Source organism: Heterocephalus glaber, unplaced genomic scaffold (genome assembly GCF_053883595.1).
Source record: "Heterocephalus glaber isolate CG9 unplaced genomic scaffold, H.glaber_assembly_v1.0 deba00001481, whole genome shotgun sequence".
Taxonomy (NCBI): Eukaryota; Metazoa; Chordata; class Mammalia; order Rodentia; family Bathyergidae; genus Heterocephalus; species Heterocephalus glaber.
Window position 1 is genome coordinate 63,381,565 of NW_028258317.1, and position 21,342 is coordinate 63,402,906.

Consider the following 21,342-nt stretch of genomic DNA (forward strand, 5'->3'; position numbering starts at 1 on the left):
GTCTGTGGTTGTCCTATGAGGCCAAGGATGGCAGTGTACCTTCCAGAAGGGTCTTTTCCTAATGTGGCCTCAGCTCAGTAGGACTCCAAACTCAAAGGCGAATTCCCTTAGTCCCTTTTTAGTGGGGGAGGGGGTATATTATAAGACTATCTGAAACTGGGTAATTTATAAGGGAAAGAAGCTAATTTTGGCTCATGGTTCTGAAGGCTAGGAAGTCCAAGACTGGGCAGCCACAACTGGAGAGAGTTTTGTGTTGCATGATAACATGGCAAAAAAGGACAAGTGGAAAGTAACAGGGGCATGTGAAAAATACAAAACATAAAGGGTAACCTCACTCTATACTAACCTACTCTTAATAGCTAATCCAGTCCCATAAGAATGAGAACTCATGTGGGCCGGGGATTTAGCTCAGTGGCACTGTGCCTGCCTTGCAAGCATGAGGTACTGAGTTGGATCCCCCATACTGCAAAAAAGAAAAAAAAGAATGAGAACTCACGTAAGAAAGGCATTAGTTAATTCATGTGGGCTCTGCCCCATAAGGCCCCATGTCCAACATGCTGCATTGGGAATCGAGTGTCAATATGAGTTGTGGTGGGGACAAATCATATTCAACCACAGCAAAAAGAAATCAAATATCTAATGAAAGAGTCAGAAGAAACACTCAGTATCAGAATTAGATTACCAAGGTTACTAGGGCCTCCCAAGGTTCCTTGCTTCTGAAAGTACAGTATAGAAATATAGAAATGTATCTATTTAAAATTTTTAATTGTCACAAAAAATGTACATATTTATGGAGTGTCATGTATACATTGTTGAATATTCAAATCAAGAAAAGCATCTCTATTTCCTCCAATAATTATTTACTTCCCATTTTTGTTGAATCATTTTTAGTATTGATAAAAATTTCACCTTTATAATTTCCAGTACCTTATTTTCTTTAGTCTAATTCTAGACATTCTTTTTTCCACTTATTGATTCGTGTATTTTTGAACCAAAGTGGTACCTTTTAATTATAAGTATAACTTGGTAAATATAATATATAATAGCAATGTAATGTAATATAATATAGTGTATCACAGCATAATCAAAGGAAAACAGAACTATACAAACATTTGATAAATCTGCAAAGGTGTTTTATAAAATTCAATAATAATTTTTAAAATTAGAAAAATAAAATGAGTGAATTCTTCTGCAACATGAAGAAATTATATTCTATGAAGGAAAAAGAGGCAGGGAAATTATAAAAACTTTAATAACATTGGCAAAAAATGAAGGACATGATAAAGATATCTAATGTTAAATAAAACCTTTTGACATATTTTTTGAAGAACTGAAGAATTCAGTTAGAAAAGGAGTATCTCTTTCTTTTTAATGTTTATATGGTTTTTCCATTGCATGAATGTAACATAGTTTATTTAGCCAATTCATTATAGTTATATATTTGGGTTTCCAGCTCTTTAGGAATTTTATCTTGAAAAATTGTTCCTAATTCTAAAACTTTCTCCTCTGCTCATATCTTTTAAAAGAGATACATTCTCTAGAGATTATTTGCTGCTTCAAGCCACTAGTGGATTGCTGCTACTTCATGCTTCTCTTTATAATCCTCATTAAGATTACAAAATGAAAATGGAAGGTAAATTTGCTTGTAGATTATAGAGGTAAATCATGGTGATAATTTCACAAATGCTGAGAACATCAGCCCAGAACATATTTTTTCTTACAATAACTGTATGTGAGATTCTTCACTTGATTTTGTGAGAATAAAGTGTAATACAAGGTAAGGTACAAGGGATAACCTGATGAACTAAATACGATTGGTGTCTAATCCAAGGAAGGGTGTATTGGCTACTTGTCTCCTACAGCAACATGTGGTGGAGGAAATGTAAGAATAAGATTCTTCATTTGAGGAAGATAAAGTAAACATTGTTGGCAGATGATTTTTCAGTCCCATCTGTAGGGCTGAATTGAAAAGTGGCTGGAAAATAGGAGTTAAACTTCATATACAAATGAACATTAATTATAGTGTATATTTCCACATTTCTTTCTAATCACAATTTCTTACTATTTATTGATGTGATTACTCATTATCAAAGATGCAATTCGTAGTGATCATTAGTGTATTTACTAGGTTTTGCCTGGGTCCTGAAGAAATTCTTAAATTATCAGCTCTGATCTTCATTTTACTTCCTCATAAGGAAAAATTAAAATTTTTGGTCTTAAGGTGAATTAGAATGTGAAACTAAGAATTCTCTTAGATAAGTATAAAAGACCCCAAAGAATTCATTGGTGAAAGTTTGATAAATGTAGGGCTTCTTCAACTGAATTCTTGTTGCTTTTTCAGCAAGGTAAATGAATGAAAAAGTTGGCAAAATATTCCTCATTCTGTTGTTTGCTTTCTGCAGGAAATAGCACTGAAGTTTCTGGACTCAATTTCTAATGTATGAATTTTATTAAAAATACTGAGTTGTAATTTAACCCCAATCATCAAAATGAAGACTTATGAATCTTAGGAAAAAACTGAAATGAGTACAGAACACAAATGAGTTGGGGGTAAGTGGGTTCTTTGCAGAAGTGTTACTGTTTCTGGTGATAAGCTGTAGAACAAGTTTGCAATTGGAAATTGACTTTTGAATTCTGTGCTTGCTCTGAGTAATTGCTTAATCTTGCTTAGTCTCATTTAATGCCTGGGTCACAGGATGTTCTGGCTATTAACTTAATGTCCTTTGTATAAGGAACAGTGTTATAAAAATTGTTGTTATTGTTAATGACATAGTTACTTATATGTTTAAATTAGTCCTCATCTTAGGTTATAGACTGAATTGTGTCACCACCACCTTCTCCTTTTCCCTAATGAATACGTTGATGCCCCAGTCTCTGATACTTCAGAATGTCACTGTATTTGGAGACAGGATCTTTAAAGAGATAACTAAAGTGCAATGAAATCATATGGGTGAGTCCTAAGCCATGTGATTGGTATCCTTTTAACAAGACATTAGGACACAGAAAAAAAACATAAAAAGACCAAATGAGTACAGGCAGAGAAAGTGGCCATCTACAAGTCACGGAGAGAGATCCCAGAAGAACTCAGCTCTGTTCACACTTTAATTCAGACTTGCAGCCTCTATAACTATGAAAAAATAAATTTTGTTTAACTCACCCAGTCTGTGGTAGTTGGTTACGGCAGCCCTAGCAACTCATATAGTTTATCATCTTATCACCTCTTTGTCTTAAGTTGAAAATTCAATATTTGGCATCTTGGCTAGGAAAAATGTTACTGAGTTTTTTGTCCTTCTTCCTCATTTACGTTGATAGTGATTTCCATATTTGGATTTATTTTCTGCATCTTCTAAACAGAATGTTTTCCTCATTCCTAACTTTACTTATAATCTATGATACATGCACAGATATTGAAAAGATTTGAAAGATGACACATACAATATATCTATTTATGTATTTATATACTGTATATATTCATATATTTATAGTTTATATCTTTTCTGTATTTTCTTTCTTTAATTCCTCTAAGAGTTTCTGCTTTTGTGACTAGTATGTTGAACGCTAGTTGTTGAGTTTAATTCACCAAGATTTAAAAAAAAAATAATAATGATGATATGGGGATAATAATGTGAAAGGTAAGAGGAAGTATCTTACTAGTAAGATTAGTGTAACATAGAGGAAAGGACATTAAATATCACCAGTGAACCTACCTAGTCTTTATTAATTGTTATAGGTATCATTAAATTTTGCTTCTTCTTGGTCTTGATCCATCTGATTACCAGAGTCTGAGAATATTCTTTGAATGACTATCATTACTGAATCAAAAATAATGTCTTTAGAGAACCAACAGTAATTTTTTGAGCTGATTAAAAAGCAACATTGACTGGCTCCCAGGAAGCCTCAGTAATATTCATAACAGAAAAATATTGGCCATTAAAAGTAGATGATGAGAAGAACAAAGGCTTTGGAAAGTTTCCCACCTCTGCCACTCATTAGTAAATTGAACGACCTGGAGCATTTTTTTATGCCTACTTGAAATTCTCTTACTTCAGTCTATAAAATGGGCATAATGACAAATAACATCATCCTTTTAGAAGCTGATTTGTCATTCAAAGAAAAATACCCCACAAATTACATAAAACTTATGAGTTCCTCAGAGATGTTTCACCTTTCATATTCTCTTCAACACTGCTCCATATCATTGAGGGAAAGTTGGAAGTGGTGGCAAACACCTGTAGTGGCAGCATTCCAAAGGATGAGGCAGGAGGAGAGCTCACGGCAAGCCTGAGCTGCACAGTGAGTTCATGGCCAGTCTGAATTCCACGGGGAGAAAATTTTAAAAATAGAAATAAAATTAAAAAACCAAAATAACAAGAATACTCTTTCCCTGCTCCTTTTTTGTTGAAAGCAAGCACTAATTGTTATGAACTCAAAGGATTCAATAGAAAATAGTTGAATAGTCTATTATCACCATATTAAAAAGGGGCAAAATCCAGATATTCATAAAAATTCCAAATTAGAATACAAATTTTCCTTATGTACCTATTTATGTATGCTCCTCTGCTATTTTTAACACAATATTAAAATTTTAAAACCTACTTCCTCACTTCTAGGGCTTTAAAGTACTAGTTTACAAATTATATACGTGACTCATACTAGAATCTTGAAACTGGGAATTCTGCCCTTTTAATATTTTCATTTAAATCCCTATAAGCAAAAGGAGCAATGAATTCAGAACAAAAAACATAAAACACTACACTTAAGCACACTACCTATATATTTTACTTATACTCATTTATGCCCTCCCATATTTCATACAGCATTATGGTAGTTTAAAGATATATACATAATCCAATATAATTACAAAAAATATTTATTATGAGCAGGGCCAGGAAAACTATAGAGTAGGAAGAAAAAAGTGTGAACAGAATAAGATGTACTCATGCAAGTTATACCATGATTTTTATTCTAATATTCTTCATGGACAAAACAATATACTATTGCAGATGCCAGACTGGAGGTTAACAATCTGACCCAAAGAACATCAAAGAAAAAATATTTAAAGATAGATTTTAAAACATTTTCATTTTGAAACTGCAGCAAGTAAAAATGAAATATACATATTTCAACATTGATCATATTGTTAATCGCATATCAAATTGTGTGTCAAAATCATTGAAAATAGTTTGGTAGAGAAACCTTGTTATGGAAAGTGGACCAAGAAATGTCGGGAGGAGAGAGAGAGGAGAGGGTATCTTCCTTACTTTTCTTGTAGCTGAGACACCATCCTGAATCCCCACTTCAGGGAGGAAAGCTTTATTGTGGCTTACAGTTTACAGAGGCTTAAGTCCATAGACAGCAGGTTCCAAGGCGAGGTGGCATGGCAGAGGGGCGCTGCAGAGGAGAGGTAGCTCAGTGAGTAGCTCAGATAGGGATCAAGGGGGGAGGAGGGAGACACAGCCCTTCAGGCCACATCCCCACCCCCAACCAGGCTTCAACACCCAAAACCACAGTTAGTAATAAACTCATCAGAGGACTAACCCACTGGTGAGCATCACAGCGCCACAGTCCAACCACCTCCCAAAAGCCTCACCTGTGAGTTCTGGAAGCTTAAGGGGTGGGGGCATCTAGATAAATACTGCAAAAGAGGGGAAGGGGAGATAAAAAGGATTCAAATACGTCATATACATTTACCAACTCATTGAAATGAACGTGATCATTAGGCACTACAAAGATGTACTAATACAAGATGTAAAAATTTCAAAAAATCCCATCTGTAATATGTAAATCTCAAGAAGTATTGTCAACTTTTCAAAATTGGAACAAAAAACCAAAGTTAATTCATGAAGAGTAACAAATACGAAAGGGTGCAAGCCAGATAAAGAGACTATATGAACAAAACCAAACCAAATCAAGTCTGGTGAGTGGGGGCCCATGATTACATAAACCCTATGGAAATGCCCCATCCAAAATACCGGCAGTTGGGTAGGGTAGGGCATTATTAAGCCTATCACACTGTATCACACTATAAATCTTTTAAATGCCTCCATGATTTATGCTTAGAAATGATACCTCTACTGTCACCTACAAAATTATGAACACGATTGAATAATTGATGTTTTACATTATTAGGTTTTGAGGAGTTAACAATATTAAAATATGGTTCTCTTCTATCTTTATTCATATGATTGAACTGGAAGAGTCGTGTTTCCATCCTGTGGTCTGCATCACTAGGTCTAATTGTTTAAGTCGGGAAAGGTCACCTGAGCCATGAGTGTCTAAGTCTAAAGGTCACTTACACTTTTTGGCTTGTAAAACCATTTGTAGTGAGAAAGAAGAATGAAGCATGAATGCAAGGAGAAGCAAGGATGAGTGAGGAAAGATAAAAAAAATGGAGGACGGGACATTGTAGAAAGGAAGAGGAGGGGCTGGAGATTTAGCTCAGCCGGCCTGGCAAGCTCAAGGTCCTGAGTTTGATCCCCAGTTCAAAAAAACAAAAACAAAACAAAAAAAGGAAGAGGAGGGAGAGATCAGGCAATTATGAGAACAGAACAAGTCATCAATCACAATTGCAGAAGACAGTGGGAAAGAACAGACCGCAAACCCTTCCTGGCTTCCTACTGCAACCCTGGTAACAATCTGTGTCTAAGGTCCAACTGCCTCACTAACCCTCAGTTACCAGGAGAATTGTATATCTTTCCAAAAAATTTCATTCTCATTTAAGGTAGTGCAGGCATATTTTTACTACTTTTAGCTTAAAAAATTGTAGTTTGTACAGGTGTATATTTCATTTCTCCCAAAATGCACTTAATGATTTTAAAAAAGATACACATTCTCAATGATAATATTTCCTAATATCTAAAGATCCATATTTCTCTGAGAATAGGGAAAGAAGACGGGAAAAATATGCACGGTAATATGCATTAGTAAATGGAAATAAGAAACAAGAGAAAAAGGAGGTAAGTAGAAAAGGACAGCATAGAAAAGGGCAAAATTTTAAACTCACTAAGAAGAAAACAATAAAGTAATATGGAGGTCACAAAAAGAGAGAGAGAAAAAGAGAAAAGAAAAAACCCAAACAACAATACCAACAATATCTCAAACAAAAACAGAAGAAAAAGCATTGGAATCGGTTTAAATAAGGGAATACATAGTTTCTGACTCTTCCATCAAAGTATTTTCATACCTCTGTGCATGCTGAACTTATTTCCAGAGTCTGAATATTTTTGTCTTTGAACAAGTGGTCGTTTACATTGTTTTTACAAAAAAGACCCGAGACAGCCACAGGGCTAAGCCAGTTTTTCTTTTCTGAGTAGTCAGTTATCCTTCTCTGTTTTGCATCTTGGTTGTCAGGATTAGAGCAAAGAAATGCCCATTATCATTTAGTTCAGAATACTCTGTTGGCCAATGCAGAAACAAAATTGGGTAGGTGATTTGTCTTTTATAAATCATAATGAATGACATAGTGAAAGAATCTTTCAACTTAATGTTCTTTAAAGTATATTAACATAAACCCTTCAATGGAGAAGTGAAATCAAATTCAATTCAGATAAAAGAATGAAATAAAAGTACACTCAGTTATATTCAGGTTTCTCCTTTAATTTGAATGGACAGTAAGTTGAGAATATCTAATTCTGTGCTGAGGAAATCTAAGACTTCTCTGGGACACTATATCTTCTTGGCTTAGTTAATAAAGGGATAAGTCAGGTTACTGGGAAAATAGTAGTTAAAAAATCAATCTCTCAGATATAAAATGTTGCTCTTGAAAACATGGATTGTTGTAGTTACTTTGCCTCTCTGGCTTCTAAAGTTTCCATGTTAACCTTGGCCCAACATGAAGAGAGACTTTTTAGACCACTTCTCCTGTACCCATTACATGCTTATTGAAAAGAAAAACCCAACTCTTCTGTGCCTGCAACCAGCTATCTTATCTAAAATTTTATGTGGGTTGCAGTAGCTTAACCTTCCCTTGCTTGACAAATGACCTATGGGAAGTTTCTTGTTGCTGATATCAATGTTTTTGTCTGAAAAGAAAGAAGAAAGTAAAGAACAATCAATGGTTATCAAATGCCCAGTTATGAAGCTTTTTGTCCCAAGATCTGTGAAAGCAACTTTCAAAAACTTAACCTGGCAAACTTGTTTTCTTGTTACATTTGATTTGGGAAGTAACAGTAAATATCCACAATATTCCTGGCTTTCCCAGTTTCCCAAGTTTGCCTGATTCATGTTCTATTATCTACCAGGAAAAATAATATTTTAAGTCACTGCTTTTTACTCATATTATTTATAATCACTCCTAGGGGCCTCCCCTTTGGAAAGAAAGTCAGTCCTGAGAGGTGTGCTTTGTGTGTCTTAGTGGAGTAAGTGTTGAGGATGCAAATTAGAGACTCCATGAGATGTTTAGATTGTGACACAGTGAAATGAGGATGGAATGATCTAGAATAATGGAAAAACTGGAAAAAATCAATCCCTCCGATATAAAAGGATGCTCTTGAAAATATGTGGATCATTGTAGTTATTTTGCTACTCTGGCCTCTAAATTCTCCATCTTAACCTTAGCCCTACATGGAGAAAGACTGTTAAACCACTTCCCACTGTTTCACTATCTCTTCTCTGCCTGTTGAAAAAGAGAAACTCAGCTGTTTTGTGTGCTTGCAACAGCAATTTTATCTAATCTAATCTATGTGGTTGTGATAGCTTAGCCTTACCTTTCTTGATAGGGATTTACGGGAAGTTTCTTACTGTTGGTACCTGTGTTTGTCTGAAAAGAGTATGGCCAGAGGCAGAAGAGAAATATTCAGGGAGAGGGAGAGTAATTGTGTTGAGAGGAGAACATGAAACAAATCCCTCAGTAAGTTTTGTATGAGGTAGGATGGCAAGCCATGTCTTCCTCCAACCTTGGCAATCTTTTCATTGTAGATGACATCATTCAGTAGTGCTACGGAAGTAGGACTCCCCATTTGTTTTTGAAATGGAACCATGCAAAGTTACTCTTGATTATATGTGAATAGTGTCATGAGTAAGGAACTCAGATATTGACCCAAACAGCAGTACACATGCTACCACCATGAACTTTTATCCTGCATTTATACATCAAACTATGTCCTCTTTTTCTCTTAAAAGGCAATCGCAAATTATATCTCAAATGTTCATTTGTTGATGTATTCAGCTTATGATGAACTGAACTTTCATCCTGTTTAAGCTCTGTCTATAAAAGGGTCTATAAAACCTCACCTTTGAACTTACTGACATAATTATAAGCTTCTGTGAGGCTACCATCATATAAATTTTCATATGATTTTTCTCAGTACTTAATATGATGTGCATGTAGAGAGTCCCTGAATTAGGATGCTTCAAGTTAAGGTTTTTATCTTTACGATGGTGCAAAAGCTATACACATTCAGTAGAAACCATACTTTGAATTTTGAATATTTCGTCAGCTGGTGATGTATGGTGATACTCCTTCCTAATAGTGCTGGTGCAGTGGCAGTGAACTACGGTTCCAGTCAGCTACAGGATTACAGGGAGATCCAACTGATAATTTGTAGTGTACTGTGTTGCTAAACCGTGATGCTCTGTAGGTATATTAAATGGAATTTTGACTTACAATATTTTCATCTTATGACTATGTTCATTGGGATGCAATCCCATCGTAAATCAAAGCTATATATTCAATCATCAACATGTTACTTATTAAGTATAAAGTATCTCAACTCAATAAATATTGTTTGAATGAATTAACATATGAACGAAGGACTATGTAATAGTACAATGTGCTACCTGATGTGAATAAAAGACAAAAAAAACCCCACCAATACATACAGGCTGCAAAAAAGAGGACTTTCTACAAAAGTTCCACCTTCGTTGGATCATTCTAAGAAACTCAGGATGCTCTTGAGAGGTTTCGATGGATAAGCAGGAACATTAAACAAATGAAATTCTCTCAAGACTATTCAGCCTTTTAGATACTTTTACGTCTCTCCGGGGTTTTATGTAAAACAATAGGCTTATAAAAGTTTTATACATAAAGAAATTTATGAATTTTTAAATCTTCATTTCTGCATAGTTTTCTCAATTATTGGATTCCAAAAGATTCATGTAGAATAAGTGAAAATTAAAAATTAGCTACTATCTTATATGTTCAGATTTTTAAAGAAAAAAAAATCTCACCTCCACGGTGCTTTCCAATTTCCACAGGTGCGATTCTCAAGTACATTTTATTCTAGATGGTGGAACATGCAAACTGTAAATAAATTGTATTTACATGATTTAAGGATTTGTTGCAGTGGCATATCTATGAGAATGCATAGAATGATAATTAAATAAAGATACTTCTGTAGAATGATTATTTCTTTCTGGTTGAAATACTATGTGCTTTGATTTATTGAAAATTCCCTTTGGAGTGGTTTTAATTTTGTTTCTGATGGAATCCTGGGATATAATCTTGTATGTGTCCTGTACCAGGTTTTCCTTGAATTACTCATCTTGTAGTTTCTGTTTCATACATGGTGTAAAGCTAAACAAGAATCTGGACATCATAACTCTGAAAAAGATAGCATTTCTCAGGAGCATTGAAGTTTTCTCTACCTGAAGGTCTTAGATGTCACTTTTCCTTGTCGCTCCTCCAACCCCTTTTGAATGGACTGAGCAGCTCCTTGTTCACATCATGCAAAATCTCTGTTACTGGCTCCTTGATATTCTGTCATAACTCTAGACTTCCGGCCCCTGGATGACATTAGAGTCAAACTTTTATCTGCAAAAGACCTAAATTTAGAATTAAAGCCTATGGGCATCAGCTGGCTCTCATCACTTTGGCTTTTATTTCTCTTCTTAGTTTTAGAAATCTGAAGATGTCTTTTTCTTCCTTTCAATATCAGCTAAGTGTTTTTTTTTTTTGAAAACTTTCAATATTTTATTTTTGACTGCAGCTCTTTACAGAAATATAGTTGCGGGTATACAAATGTTCCAATAGAAGCAAAATATCTTTTTAATATTTAACAAGTTATCACAGATAGCTAAAAACATAGATGCAAATGAAATTCCCCCAGAGAACAAACTCAAAATATCTGGTGTCAGTGCTCTGAAATCCCTACTATGAAAGCCATATACACAAAAGTGTGACCTTTATATCACTGCAGGACAATAGAAGAAGGCAGTTCAGTGGTTGATCAGTGTAAAGCTAAGTGTTTTTAAAATTTTAAAAGTTCACCTGAAATGTGTATGTATCTAGAGCAGGCAAAAACATTATACTGAGTTTTCTCTGCCATTCTCCTGGCATAACTGAGACTCCATTTACTAGCTACATACTGGAGAAAATTTGGTGATATTTCAGGGATCTCAAGCTCAACATGTTCCAAATTTTCCTCTTTATTCTTATTCATTTTGTTCAGAATCTGGATGACCTGAAGTGGAATTAAAGCTAGTGATTGGTTTTATCAATCACTAGTAGAACTCAGGATGCCTGACTGTCATAAACTCACAAATCTTTCTAGCTCTTAATGGCACTTGATATCAAGTTAATGTTGCTGTCTTAATATCTACACTATGGCCTTGATATCTACACCACAATAAATTGTGATGTTTTAGAAAACACTAAAGCGTTCCTTCTACCTAGAATACTGTTTCTCACTGTCTTCATCAGCACCCTCTTTCTTCTCTTTCAGTTCTTAGGTCAAAGGTCATATTCATATAGAGCCCTTTCCTACAGTACTCAACCCAAACTATTCTCTGTCTTAATCTACTTATTTATAAATGTATTTATTTTTAAATAACCTTTTTTATCCATAAGATTCTAGGGCTTAGAATAGTTTCTGAAATATAGTGTGATTTCAATAAACATTTACCAATTGCATGAATCTAATATGTTCTTCCCAAGAATAAATCTGACCTTTAGGTAAACTAAAAGTGTGCTACACTTTCCACTTGCTTGCAAAGTCACTACGGGATCAGTAATTTAATTTAAGTAAGTACTTTTCAAATTGCTTAGGGATATCTGGGATATAAGAGGCAGAATAAAAAGTCAAATATTAGGCTGGGAATTTAGCTCAATGGTTCCTCTGCCTGACTCACAAGTGCAAGGTCTCAAATTCGATCCCCAGTACCAAAAAAAAAAATAAACAAATACTTTTTATTCCGCACATTAGAAAGTGTTTTACAGATTTAATTATTTAAATACTGTAAGCCAGTGACCACAATGGGAGACAGCAAAGCTGCTGTCTGTTCTGATGTAGCTCAGAGATATGTGTTTTATAAAAAAGCAGAATAGTGTACATGCACTTGAGTTCTCTTTGCTCTCCTATTCAATAAAGAATGCAAAATCCAATGTTTGTAGATCAATCTCTGATTAATATGTTGATTGTCAGTAAAATGAGATAATAGCTTCTCAGTTGAAAATCCTCTTCAATACTAATTCTCACAATGTATATTTGGACATGTAGAGCAGGGTATAAAAATAAAACAATTCACAGTTAAATTGTATAAAATACAAAATTATTGCTGTTCTTACATGTAATAATTTGTGATCTTTTATAAATCAATGTTGATGGGGTTTGATGTTCTGGATTTTAATGGTTAGGTAGTTTTGTGATTTTTCATAATTTATACATGCATGTAGTACAGTTAGAACAATAGTGCTGCAGAAATCACTCCTTTTCACCCATTTAAAATTAAACAGCACCCAAGAGGCATTCCTCCTTCATGTCCTAAGAGAGGTAGAATGTAACATAATGCAAATCCAGGACATCTTTGATGCTCTAGGCAAGTGTATGCATGTTTGATCTCTTGGCCTGACCTTCAGTCACCTTTATCCAATTCAAACTTTGTTTAGGGTTCATGAATATGCAATACATCTCATGCATGTAATTTAGATCAGAGTGAATTCTGGGACAGATATGTACACTAAGAGCCCTTAGATGACACAGCATCTATCAATCATACCCAGATACCCAGTGGGATGCACCTGAGCTGAGGTGCATATCTTTTAAATTCCAAAAGCCTTCATCTGTGTGGAGTGCTTTTAGCTATCCTGTCACTGCAGCACCACTCTTCTGTGCATGTTATAGTTTTTGCCTGCACAGACTTACCCTAGTGATACAGAAAATAATATGAGAGATGAAATATGAAATACTATATCTCTCAGCCTGTTAACTGTATGATACACAGAGCTCTTATTCTCTAGAAAACTAAGAATGAGTTCTAGGAACAACAGAGGTTAAGAGTAGAAAGATTTTTATTGATAGAAAAGCTCCTGAGGGGCAGGAGGGGTCCCAAGTGGGTAGCCGGGGACCTCATTTTACAGAGAAGTTTTATAGAGTAAAACCCATGTGGGTACAATGAGCGCCACAGCCATGATCATCCAGTAAGGTTACAAGTACAGTCACTTAGGTAACAGTGGTCCAATTGGGAAGCAAGTCACATAATAAGCATAGATGTAAAGAATAACAATTCTCCTAGGAAGTGGTGGGTCCAGAGGTCTCTGGTCACCCACCAGGGTGGTTGATGTCTATCTAGATGTCATTAAGCCCAGTGCTTGTTCTTTGAGGAAGTATATAGATCTGGTCATCTTGTCTTGAGGCCTGGTTTCCAACCAATATGTCTCCGGGTGCAGTTGTGCAGTGTTCACTTTTGTCTTAACCCTCTCTCAAGGACATAGCCCCATCTGACTGCCTATAATATTTCTACCTAGCTCATCTGTCTAGAATACTAGCACAATTTCCTGCAGTCTTCAATAAATGTAGCTGCTTTTCACTTGCCATCAGATGTTCACTTGCAATTCATTGGTCATGATACATAAGAGCCTGGATTTTACCTGCTGAATTCATCATGCAGTAACATAATGTATTTATGATCTAATGGTATGTGATATATGTATATATCCATATATCTATACATATGTATCTCCTCAGATGTCATTTCTATCCTGTATCCTATAAATTGACCAGTGTGTGGCACAAAGTACCTAATGGCAGCTATTATTACTAATCATTCATACTGTCCTAGTTTTACTTCTCTGAGCCGGAGGCAAAGCTTACATGGAAAGCATAAACTCAAGGCAGCAAGAGTTAGGAAAAAGTGAAGTGAATGTGGAAATCAAGGGAAAGAAACACAGGTTGATACTGCCAAACTTCACAAAAAATTAGTCAGTTGCACTGCTACAAGAGCTGTCTCTAGAGAAATGTTTATGTAACCAAGTACATCAGAATAGTGCCTGAGGAAAAGGAAGGCTAGTTAATTTATTTGTGGACTTCTATCTGCTTCGTAGAGATAGACCAGCATAACATGCCGGTAGATAATTCTATTTACATTTGAAAGAGTATGTTATTCATACATTGCTGTATATAGTCTTCTGTAAATGTCAAGTGAATGAAGATAGTTGACAGTATCATTCAGATTTCATTTACCTACTGATTTTTAAAAGTTATACAGTTACTGAGAATGTTGTTAAAGTCTAACTGTATTTAATTCTTTTTGGAGTGATTCTGTCACTATTTGCTTCATGTATTGTTAGAGGTCTCTGATTTGTCATTAAGCACGTATTCATTTATAATCACTACATGACGTACCACTCCTTGACTCTAGTACTACTCCTTATACTGAACCCAATTTTGCCGATATTGGTAAAGCCATTCCAGCTTGCTATTGTTTACTTTCTGTGGTTTCGTCTTTTTTAATTGCTTCACATTCAAACTATTTGTAGATTTGTAGTGAAACTGACAACTGTACTGATAATACATAGTTGGCTCTGGGTTTTTATTGAATCTGACATATTTACTTTTACATTTACTAATTCCTATTTGATGTAATTCTTGATACAGTTGTATTCAGGCCAATATTGTTTCCTATTTGTTTTCATTTCCCAAATTTGTTATTGTTATTCTGTTTCTCTTTTTCTGATTTCATTTGTATCCATTTTAAGAATTCAATATGTGTATTTTGGCATTGTAAGCACATTTTTACAATGATATAGAGCTCCATAATTTCAAAGGTTAGATTTTTTTCTTTGTGTACTATAATTTGTATGATGTTTTTTTATTGTTATAGCTTCAGATTCACTGATCTTTGTGTCTCTAGTCTGTTGATAATCCCACACTTTTTTTTTCCATGTCTGATATTATATTTTTAATCTCTGGAAGTTTCATTTGAATATTTTGTAAATTTTTTGTTGTTCTTATTGATATAGGGCACCAAGTAATCCAAATAAGCAAAAATAATCCAACAAGGGAAATACTATAATTCCCAAACTGCTAGATATCCAAAACACAAGTTTGTATTCTCTAAAATCAAAGAATGAATTCCAGGAACAATGGAAGTTAAGAGTAAGGAATATTTATTGAGAGAAAGAAAGCTCCTACCTGAGAGGGACAGGAGGGAACACTTGGAAAATCGGTTCCCCACCCACCCTGTTTCTCAAAGGTGTTTTGTAGGGCAAAGCCACAAGATGAGGCAGGTATAACGTGGGACAAACCTGTAAGATCCAATGAAAAATCACAAGGTAGGACAAAACCACGATCAACCAATAAGATTACAAGTACAGTCACCCAAGTAATGTTGATTAAATGGGAATCAAATAGGAAAGCAAGTCAGAAAGTACATAGAATGAATAAGAAATTTCTAGAAAGGAAATGGGCTAGGGAGAATGATGCCTATTTAGAATATCAATCTCTGCTATTTATCTTTAGGCAAAGATGTAAGTGTAGTACTTTTTCCTCTTTTATGTTGTTAATCAGTGAATGTGCCTCAATTGTTTTCTATGCTGAGGACTCAGCCCTATCCAACTGCAATATAATAATTTCTAACTAACTTAGCTGTCTGCAATATTATCATACTCTTTACTTTCCTGAACTCGTGGAACATATTTATAATATCTATATCTATGGTCTGTCATTTCTGGTCTTATTTTTATTGAATAATTCTTCTTTCAGTTATTGTTTTGGAATCCAGAATTTTTTTCTCACAGGTTTTATGAAAATGTTTTTGTTTTTGTTGGGTTTTATTATTTTTTTCAGATGTTAGATAGTGTACAGACTATGCTTTACTGTATGGCTAAATTGTTTTTATACAAATTTATAGGTTCCATCTAATGCTCTGTATATTATTACATGGCTTTTCTACTCTAGCTGGAATATACACAAACCTTTCCAACCCTATGTGATGTCTAGGAAGTTTTCTACTTGCTTTTCCCTCATGGTTCTTCCCCTGACCCTTAGTAGTTATCTTTCATGCATGTGCAGGTAAATCATCAGAGAAGCACTCAAACCATCCTTAATACATGTCTTCATCACTATAGTTACCTCTTTCCTAGTTGAAGATCCCACACTAAGGGTTCACTAAGGGTTCACTCAGATAAGATCTTTCTTTGTCTTTCCAAGTCAGAGATTCCTTTAGACTTGTTTAGATTTCCCATCCCTCCACAGCTGTCTGGAAAATGATCCCCAGGAAGTAACTTGGTCAGTGAATGGGCTCTCTTGGTTTGTTATTTCTTTATCTCAATTCTTTCGGCCTGAAATTATCTTCATTCCATTCTAATTTTTTGAGGAAGTTTTTTATGTTTAGTAAACAATTTAGTTAGGCATTTCCCCTTTCATTGTTTTTTATGTTCATTATGCTTTTTATTTCTTCTGTTGAGAATTCCAGTATCAGTTTTTTTGCTGTTAATTTGAAAGTACTATGTCTTCCTTCCTCATTATCACCTCTTCAGTTATTTTGAAAGTTTTCTTCTTTATAGTAAGGATTGTTTCTATGATTTGCTTAGATAGAACTCTCTTTGTTTTCATTCAAGTTAGAATTTTCAAAATTTCTTTACTCTGTGGATTGGGACCTCATTTTAATTTTGGAAAAATATTGACAATTTTTCTTCAAATGCATTTTTCACTCCATTCTTTCTATTTTTTGTGCTTTTGTTTAACCCTTGTTTAAAAAACCAAAGGATCTTTTAACAAATGTATTGTCATATATCCTCAAAACATTTTACAATAGCTAACTCCCTCTTAAATCTTACAAATGATGCTCTGAAGTTAAAAGTAAAATAGACTCAACCATTTTTAAAAAACATTATCTACAGTGGAGCCTTGACTTATGAACTCAGTTCCTTCCAGAGAGCTAGTTGTAATTCAAATTGGTCAGTTGAAGGCTCAGACTCCTCTACACAGCCTTCAAAGTCCCTCTCCTGTATACAGGCAGATCTCAGTGTCCTTAGAGAGACATTGGCCCAGGATATTTCAATTAACCCCACACAGGAAAGGATGTTGTAATATTCCTTCCAGGACTCTTTAAGGGTTAAATCTGTATCTGAGACTACCTAGAAGCACAAGCAGCCAGAATTCAGGTTGTAACTCAAGACTTTGGTCATAAGTTAAAACTAAAATTCTAGTCTTAACTTGAGGGTCCACTGTATCTAGAACATAATAGAAAAAATTATCACCTATTAAATCTTCTAAGAAAGAAAGTCACAAATTCCTGATCAGATAAGAGCCATTCCATCCATAAAGGGAATTAAAAAGAAGCATAAATATAAATAAAAATGTCAATTTCTTGGGTTTAGTCCTGTACAGACCCAGCTTTTTAGAATGTAAATTCTTTTCTGGTTTTCCTCTGTAAGTGAGAAATTCCCCAACAGCAGCTCAGAAAGGACCTTGATAAGTCCACTCACCTAGAGGGCAGTGTAGGGCTTCTGCTGCTGGGCATGTTCCTTCTAAAAGTCCCCATGGTCTTGTGTCACCTGACAAGGCACTTTTCCATCCAGGAACCCCTAACCTCCTATATGCCACTGCTGCAAGGAGGAGCCATGTCAGATCTCCATAGCAACAGAGCCCTTCTGACCCAAGGGATCCACCACTTTTAGGCATCATTCAACTGACACCTGGTACAGCCAATTATTTTTCCCAGAAATTCACTGCTGTGAAATTCACTGCTGTGACTGGCCTAACCTAACAGTGGTACTCCATGAGACACAGTGGGTCTGATGAGCAAGTTTCTGAAATTTTTAGACTAAGCAGATACTTGAAACCAATTCATGCTTTTTAGTAACTATATATCTGACTTGGATACAGAGGCCTTGAGCACAATGAGGACTTCCTTTGGGCTGGGGCAGCCCCAGGCCCACAGACACTGGTTGGTTGGTCTGAAAGTGATAGAGCCTTCCATGCTGAAGGACTCTGGGGTGTCTGGGCCCTCTGGTAGTGAAAATGGGATATTGGAGTTTGGCATGGGGCTCAAGTATCTGCATTCTGGGTAAATAACCAATTACCATTTAGATGACTCACAACCCAACATGTTCCTCAATTTAACACAGTCACTAATATTTCCATAGCTTTTGGTCATCAGGTCAGGTCTCAGGGAAAAATGCTATTCATTATATTCACCTAGCCAGACATGTGGCGGCCTCAGGGAGCTGTGTGTCATGGTGTTGTGGCCCTCAGGAGAGCCATACGGTCACCTTTTTCATAAAATGTGCTCTACTCTTGAAAAAGGGATAAGGACGAGTTTACCGACACATATCCAGATCTGAAATGATATTCCCCAATTTTCCCCTCCCAAGATATCTGTGTCACTGTTGTACTGACCAAGCTCATTGAAATATGTACTGTCAGTTCCTGGAAAACAGTTCTCTGGCCGCTGTGCATGACTTTATTGGTGCAGTGCCTCTTTCCATTCCTCTCAGCTGGGAAAGGGGAATAGTGTGCCACTTGAAGTGCAGCCCCCAGTTGAAGCTTCCATGCACAACGGGAAGAACTGTAGGCCAGTGTGTCAGCACTGATGATGTTGATCACCACGCACATCACAGAGTGCAGGTCCTTGAAATGGTGTCCCGCAAAGGCTGCAGGGATATCACATGCACCTCGAGGTGGCTGTCCAGGAGCATGTGGACTTCTGTAGTGTGGGCTGCTCTCATCGTTCTTCCTTGAATCAACCCCTCTGGCTTTGTATTTCTTATTAGTTTATTTATTTTTTGGAGGGAAGTATTTTGGGGACAATCTCATAATCCTCTCCTTTTAAATCATTGAAGTTACTGTCATCATCCCTGAGGATGATTTCATGAAGAAGTTAGTCTGAGGTCTGGATTAGAGCACTGTGTCCTATCTAGAGCTTCATTGTAGAAACAAATAACAACACTAGAACTTTCAGGTCAGTTGGATAAACTTCTCTTTACATGCTGCATTCCTTGTGTCTGGCACATCTCTGAGATAAGCCCAGGCAGTTACCAATAAGCATATTGAAGGTATGTTTCACATACCCAAGTCTCTCAACTCCAGATCCCTTGCACTGAATGTCACACCCAATCCAGAGAAGAATTTCAGGTAGACTTTTTCTGGATCTTCAATAACATTATCTATCACATCATCAATTTTTTTTTGTTCTGAACTGTAGCTCTAATATTCAAGTTGGACCTGAAGTGACCAGAGTTCTTTGGGAAATGGTCCATGGGACCCAGATCTCTTGATAGGAACATTCTTAAGTGGCTGAGTTATTTCACTTAAATTGAAATAAACAGAAAAGAAAACTGTCCAGGTCACAGATGTAAAAAGGCAACCAAAATGGAAAGATTGACCTGTGATACTTTCCATTATTAACCTGGTGTAGTTCCAGGGCCATTTCCATTTCTGTGGCTCACTTGCCCAGTCCCACCACTGCAGCCACTTTTGTTCAACCTTGGCCACCATTGGACAGGCCCTTTAAGAATCCCTTTTCTTTGTGTTTTCTCAAGTCTTTGAGACACTTTCCGCATCTCTAAGCATGCTTTCTGCTTTTATATTAATTTATTGACTCTGAAATTTTAAAGTCTGTGGTTCATAACACAAATATCTTGTGTAAATCTCTTTCCACTTTCTATTATTCTCTTGGAATTTTAGCCATATGATTTTGAGGTAGGAGATTAGGGCAGGAGCAAACCAGTTGAATAACTATGAAAAATCTACCAGTCCTGGAGGGCTGGGGCACATGAACAGAACACAGAATCCCATAGGACTCTGCAGTCCCTGAACAATGAACATGGAACCAATCACAAAAGTGCCATTGTCAATTCTTCATTTATGTCTGGCATGAAACCAAGGGAGCCTTTCATGGAACAGCTTAAATCTGAAGCCAGGCCAAGTGAGTTTGTGATAGTATTATAAACAGCTAAGCTAGGCAGAATACTCTAGGCAGTCAGACAGGGCTAGGCCCTCAAGAGAGTCAGGACAAAAGTAAAAACACATTACAACTGTGGCTAGAGGTACATCTATTGGAGGCCAGGCCTCTAGATAAAGGTGAAATGACTAGGTCACCTGGTCTAATGAAGTCTAGATAAACATGTCACTTCGGTGGGTGACCAAGACCCTCAGACTCATCCTTTCCTGAAAAGTTCTTTATTCCTTCCATGTACACTTGCTATGTGACTTGCTTTCCCACTGGATCAATGCTACCTAGGTTACTATACTTATAATCTTATTGGTTGATCATAGCTGCAACCCACATTGTACCATGTTGTTGTGGTCTATAAAATTCACTGCAAGAAGTGGGGTCCCCAGCAACCCACTTTCAGGTTCCCTCCTGCCTCTCAGGAGCTGTACTTTCCCCCTCAGTAAATATTTACTACTCTTAAGTTCCCTTGTTCCTTAGAATTCATTCTTTGATTTGGGGGAACACAAACTTGGTGTGTTGGACATCTAGGAGGTTGGGAGTTATAATATTTCCCCTATATCATTTGGAGGTCCTATATCATTTCCTATGTCAATAGGACAACCATCCCAAATGCCTTATTGCAAGAAGGAGAAGCAATATAGGAGTTCCATATACAAAAGAGCCCTGCCATTATCCTCATGACAACTGTAAACCTTGTCAGCAACCTGCTTTCACTTTGCAGAGCAGAGCATACTTCTTTTCCACCTTTAATAAACACAGATTTTTGCTGCCTTTTATTAATGTCTTGTTCAATTCTTTGTTCAGGACACCAAGAGCCTGGAAAGAATCTCTTTTTGTGTCTAGAACTTTTTGAGTAAATCCTAATCATTTCATTTGGCTTCTTTTATCCTTAGGAATATCTTCAAAATATTTCATCCTACCTGAAATTGGAATGTCTTCAAATTTTTAAAAATGTTTTCAAATATCACAGATATCATAAAATCTAAAAAAATACATTAAACATTTACTACCACCTTGAGGTAAGATAGAAGAAATAAAAGATAGGTAGAAAGGAGACGAGGAAATCAGAGCTAAAAATTGTACTTCTAACAACAGGACCCAGTCAATGGTACCAAAAGGCAGTACTTGGTTACATTTAGGCTTCTTTCCTTCGAGACCATTACACCCACAATTCCTCAGAAAAGTCTGTAAATTGGCTTAATTGAGAAAGTAAAGAGCAAGAACCAG

General features: G+C 36.0%; 1 pseudogene; it reads right to left on the reverse strand.

Annotated features, from left to right (window-relative positions):
- Positions 1-17,743: 17,743 nt before the first annotated feature.
- On the reverse strand, positions 17,744-19,559 carry LOC106007634 (polypeptide N-acetylgalactosaminyltransferase 11 pseudogene; annotated as a pseudogene).
- Between the last annotated feature and the right edge of the window lie 1,783 nt (positions 19,560-21,342).